The sequence below is a fragment of the Mauremys reevesii genome, unplaced genomic scaffold, assembly GCF_016161935.1.
Source record: "Mauremys reevesii isolate NIE-2019 unplaced genomic scaffold, ASM1616193v1 Contig146, whole genome shotgun sequence".
In the NCBI taxonomy this organism is placed as follows: domain Eukaryota; kingdom Metazoa; phylum Chordata; order Testudines; family Geoemydidae; genus Mauremys; species Mauremys reevesii.
The window spans coordinates 36,122-41,825 of NW_024100767.1; the positions used below are offsets into that span (position 1 = coordinate 36,122).

General features: G+C 49.6%; 1 long non-coding RNA gene across 1 annotated transcript; it reads left to right on the top strand.

Annotated features, from left to right (window-relative positions):
• Positions 1-453: 453 nt before the first annotated feature.
• LOC120393096 lies at positions 454-2,119 on the top strand. The gene is made up of 2 exons (XR_005591902.1): positions 454-605; positions 2,010-2,119. It is a non-coding gene; the product is annotated as an uncharacterized LOC120393096 (long non-coding RNA).
• The last annotated feature ends 3,585 nt before the right edge of the window (positions 2,120-5,704 follow it).

Below are 5,704 nucleotides of genomic sequence, written 5' to 3' on the forward strand. Positions count from 1 at the left end.
CACACAACCCTCTTCTGGGTGGTCACCCCATCCCAGAACCTGCTCTGTTTTGGTCAAATCTCCTTTCGGGCAGTCCTCTGCAGCCGAAACCCATCGCGACTGGTAGAGGGTGGTGGGAGGAGTTCCTAGAGGGTCACACGAACCACTTCTGGATGGTCACCCAGCCCCAGAATTCCCCTCAATTGGTCTAATCTCCTCTCAGGGTGGTCTCTAGTGGCTGAAGCCCCTCCCGATTGGTAGAAGGCAGTGAGAGGAGTTCTTAGAGGTCACACAAACCCGGAACTCCCCTGGCTGGTTAAATCTTCTCTCAGGGTGTTCCTATCGGGCAAAACCTATCCTGATTGGTATAGTGGAAGGAGTTCTTAGAGGGTCACATGACACACCTTGCTTCCGGTCATGTGTCTGCCTTGCCCCAGAAGTAATACCCCATGGGGTGGGGCTTCCTGATGACCGGTGGGCAGGGCTTATTGGGTCAAGGGATGGGGTTAAGTTTTGATTGACAGTAGGGCCCTTATACTCCTCGCTCCTGCTACCCAAAATTGGAACACGACAGAGGCAACTATACTACTGGGCAGTATTCGCCGTTGTCCTACTGCTCAGATGCTGTAAGTGAGAGAAGGATCAGGCCCTGTAAAGTAGCCTGGGTTGATTTTTATTACTCAAGCGTTTTTATTACACATCAGGACATCTAGTCATTCTGATGGACATGCAGCCTCTGGACAAGCTCGGTGAGAAGCATGTACATTATACTGCTTGCTCAGGGGTCATTACTATAGTAACAGCCAAGTACTGGCCCAGATCCACAAATACAGCTGAGCTCTAGGCTCTGGGTTGTTCTAAATTATGCTGTCTTGTAACAGCCATTGCTGCACTGGAGATAGCTGCAGCACAATACACACGGTGTGTGCCAGCTTCTGTTCCCAGCTCACCCCCCATATACTTGGGTGGGAAGCTAGGAGTTGGTGACATACAGCCAGCTACACTGACTGTACACTCTATATGCTGGTTCTCTGGGTGTTAGGGATTTGCACATGCTGGGGAATTCCTAGCTGCCTCTTAGGGCAGCTTTATGGCTACTTTGCCCTGCTCCACTGCAACATAGGGCAGCAAAAGGGTGACTTTACAACTAATCCCACCCCTATTGATGCACCTACCCATGGTTGTTAGGAGTCTGAGTTCAGGTATCCGGGTTTGGAAAACCCACTCACCTGGCATAAAGTTGTCTGATGGCAACAAAAGGCCAAATATGCCTTTAAACATCAGTCCCCTTGTTTTTCAAATATCTATTTGAAACACCATAAAGCTGATAGAGATTTAAGTGCCCTAATCAGCACCTCTGCAGGTGGCTATAATGAGTATTTAGGCTTCTACCTGCAGATTTTAGTGCTTAACTTTAGTCACCCAAGGCCTTTGTATTTGTCTTGCCCAAGCCTATGAGTTGCCGAGTGTTCTCAAACTCCCACTAATGTTATTGGGAGATAAGGATGCTCTGCCCTTCAGAGAAGGGGCTCAGCAGATATAACTCATCCTCCAAAGTTAGCTACTATGATCCTTCACCTCCTATCAAAAGGTCACTCAATGGTCAGGTTTCTAGTCTCCATCACCACCTCATTCTCCAGTTTACTGTCCCCTTGGGTGCAGGGCTTGTGAGGATTCACCAGGCAGCAGTTTGCAGAGGAGGGCGAAAGGCAGAGGGAGTCTGGGGTGTTATTGCTTATAGTTCTCAATGGGGAGACAATGTTCCTGTAACAGTTGAATATTGGAAGGAAACCAATAGAGACCCCTGTTGAATTGACACTTCTGCTAATTCAAAAGTGACTCTATTAAGTAATATGGGTTCCCCAAATCTTGTAGTGTTTCCTGTTTTGGTGATTGTTTTCTCTACCGTATCCAGCAGCTTATTCCCAGTCCATGTTCTCGTATTGTTATTCCCTAGTATTCTGCACTCTGTTTATGTGTATTAAGGGGCACTGGACAAATACTGATGACTCTTCACATTTCTTTTTCAGGTGCTGGCCATGTATCTCACAAACAAGGTCGTCTGTAGATAACCCAGCTGCAGATTTTGTATATACTGTGTACATATTTCCTACTAAACTGTTTGAAGTATCTGTTTCAATTGCTCAGAGGCCTGATTTTGTCTTTCAGAGAACTTGGGGCTTCCTCAATGTCCACTGTAACCACGATGTGGGGGCTTCCTCCCTTACCCTTTCTCCATGGAGCTGGACGAAGACCTCAGCTCAGCACCTCTCTAGGGTCTCTTACCACTCTTCCACAGTCCCCACAAAGCTAGTTCTAATCCCTGTAGTTAGTGACCTGGGGTCTGGTTCTTAATCATATTCTCATCTTTGTTTTTCTGGGCATTCAGTGTTGCTGATGAATTCTGGGTTGTAAGTGGGATGGACTGTGTTCTGGCGAGTTATCCTCCCTCCTGTCTAGCCTGTTTCTGGGTCAGAAGGCTATCTGTGAACAGTGTCTGTTTACTTACAGCCTTAGGCTCGGTGCCTATAATAGTGTGTGAGGGAAGGCATCTCTGCTTTTCTAAGCCAAGTCCCTGTTTGTGTACTGCAAGACTTTAGCGGAGAGGAACCATTGGATTCCCTAGCTTCCCCCACTGCACTACAAGGGAACGACTGTCATTGGGTATCTTTGACAGGGTATGTCCTGCTGTGCTCACTGGTCTTGTGGTGTCTCCATATCGTGGACCAGCTCATTTTGTTAATAATTCACATTGGACTAGAGCTGGGTGAAGGCTGATGGGGCAGTTCACTGAGGGGCTCACCAGTTCAACTCCACAATTCAGAGAGGCCTAGAAATGTAGGGCTGGAAGGGTCCTAGAACTATCATCCCATCCAGCACTATACTTAGACCGTCCCTGACAGCTCTTTGTCCAATGGATTCTTTAAAGCCTCCAAGGATGAGATTCCTCAACCTCCCTTTGAAGCCTATTCCAGAACTTAACTATCTTTAGAGTGAGAAAGTTTTTCCTAATATCTAACCTAAATCTCCCTTGCTGCAGATTAAGCTGATTCCTACTTCTCCTACGTCTGGTGCACATGGAGAACAGTTGATCGGGGTCCTCTTTATAAAAGTCCTTAACATATTTGAACATGGTTTGAACATATTTGAGGGTTGGCTAAAATAAAGAGGCACCTGGAGGAGGGAAAGCAGGTTACAGGGGTATGTGTGCAGCTTTCTTGGGGTGCCCAGGCTCTGAGTCACTTTGTTACCCGTCCGGCGAGAGGAAGATATTCTCAGGGAGCTGATATCTAGTCAAGCATAACACCACCGGTCTGTTAGCCAGCCTACCAATCTCCACAGGGCTCTGCGAGCCCTTGCTCCGCCTTGCATGGTAACAGTAGTGGCACTGCAGCCCCCAAGCCCCTCTGAAAGTGTCCCCCAGTAGCATCAAGTTACTGTCACAGGACACTCACAGAAATTACCAGGGAACAGAATCTAAACAGTTTGATTGGTACAGCTCAGGATCAGATCTTTATAACCTCGCAGCACTGAGACATATGTATAGTGGAATAATCCTAAATTCATTATCAAATATTAAGATTTAAGAGGTACTGAGTCAAGATCATGGAAACAGAACTGGTTACATATAAAATGAAAATCATAACATACTTCTTAGAGTCTAAAATCAATTATTACAGCAGTTTTTCACCTAAAGCAATCTCCCAGCAGCATTAACCAACATGCTTGGGAACCAACTTTCCTGAGGAAGGAAAAGGGCTTTTTGCAGGCTGTGCCCAGAAGTGCCCATTACTGTGGGGGTAGCTCATTTATCAGGGTTACTCTTCTGGGGGAGGGGGTTCTGTAATTCTGTTAACGTGCTGTGAAAGTCTCATATTGGAGCTCTACTCCTTCCTTCTGCAAGTCCCCTCCCAAGGGAGCTCTCCTGCAGGACCTAGGTTCCCCAGGGCTGGGTTCCTCCAGCCCTAGAACTAGATGAACATGTGCACACACACACTAGCAGAGCAAGTCTGAGAGGACCAGGTCAATCAGCACTCTCCAGCTGATCCCCTCATGTGTTCCTGTACTCGATGAGCTGGGTTAAGGAGCACTTTCAAGCTGGTATCCTTATGTGCTCCTGGTCTCAAGAGGCTGGGTTGAGCAGCACTTTCAGCTGCTCCTCCCATGTTCCCCAAGTTGAACACATCCCTATCACACATTCACATTACAATTGTACTGGTAGTAACCCACTTGATGAGCAAACCCCACAGTATTTTGGGGCACTACAGGGATCTTTAGCTTAGGTACAAGAAGCGTTGCTGCAGAGTAAATGGGGGAAGCTAAAACACAAAAGAGTAAAATTCAGAGAGAGAGAGAGAGAAGCAACCAGCTGAGTTTGGGTCAGAACCCTTACTTGGGCATAGGTAGGGGGGTTTGTAGAGAAAATACAATGGTTCAAGGAAGAACATTAGATTTGTTTATGGGTAAACTGATGGCTCAAGGGTTTTCTTCTTTGCCTTTGTTCCTGTCTTTCCTGGACAGCACATACCCTTCAATCCCTGGACTCCAGCCATGCCTATTCCACCAGGTTTCTGTTATCCCTGCAGTGTCTGGTTTCACTTCCTGCAGCAGTATCTCTAGTTCCTCCATTTTGTTACCCAGCCTCCTTGCCTTGGTGTACAGGCATATTAATTTCTGCTGCTTGGCTTCACCCACATTCCTCGCCCAATTGGGTACAGTCATTCTGCTTCAAGCATCACCTTCCTGAATGGAGGAGGAGAATCCCTCCACTCCCCAAGCCAGACATGGGCACGCTGGTGGCTGGGGCTCTGAAACAACCGGAGACACCCCAGTGGACAGACAGGCTGGGCTGGAGGGAGGTGAGGGTCTTGAGGATGAGCTCTCCCCAGCTAGGGTTGAGATCCAGAGGGACCCCATCCATGGGGGGCGGGGGGCTGGCGCAACATCCCAGACCAGTTCTCAGCTCCCTGCCCCCTCGGGCAAGACCTCTGCCTGTGCAGCCTCAGACTCTGCTCAGCCCCCCCAGATGTCCCCTCCATGTCCCCTGCAGCAGGACTCACCTTGGAACAGGGTCGTGTTCCCGTTGGAGGGGATGTAGCCAGCCCGGCACTCACACCAGTAGCTCCCATTGGTGTTGATACACAGGATCTTGGGGCTGCAGATATCTGGGGTCTGGCGGCACTCGTCGATGTCTGGGGAGGGATAACAGGGTGGGAGGGGGTCACACACAGCAGGGCAGGGGGCTCACTGGGGGTGAATAACAATGGAGACACCCCCCACCCATTGCAGGTGGCGTGGTCTGTCGGTCAATCTGTCTGCTCCATCTAACCCCCCACTCCAATCCAATCCTCTTTCTTCCCTGCTATGTGTAGTGCCCCAATCCCTTCAGCACAACCTCTCCCTCCCCATCCCAGACTGGGGACCAAATCTTATCCAGACCAGGCCCCTGCGATCCCCTCTCTGCACCAGCCCTGAGAGAGCGGGGTTAAGGCAGGGGGCCATATGAGCCAGTTAAGCTACAAAGAGGAAGTGACCTAGGCTGCGTGCAGGGCGCTGGCTAGAAGGAAGCTCGCCTGGGAGGGGACAGGTGGGGCTTCTCTACAGCCCGAGGGCTGGGCCCAGTGGTGGGGGCCTGAGGCGAGGCGGGCTAGGAAGCCCCGAGGTGGGGCTAGGAGCCCCGGAGGAAGGGTTTCACTAGCAGGCATAGGAGAGAGGGGTCTGGCTT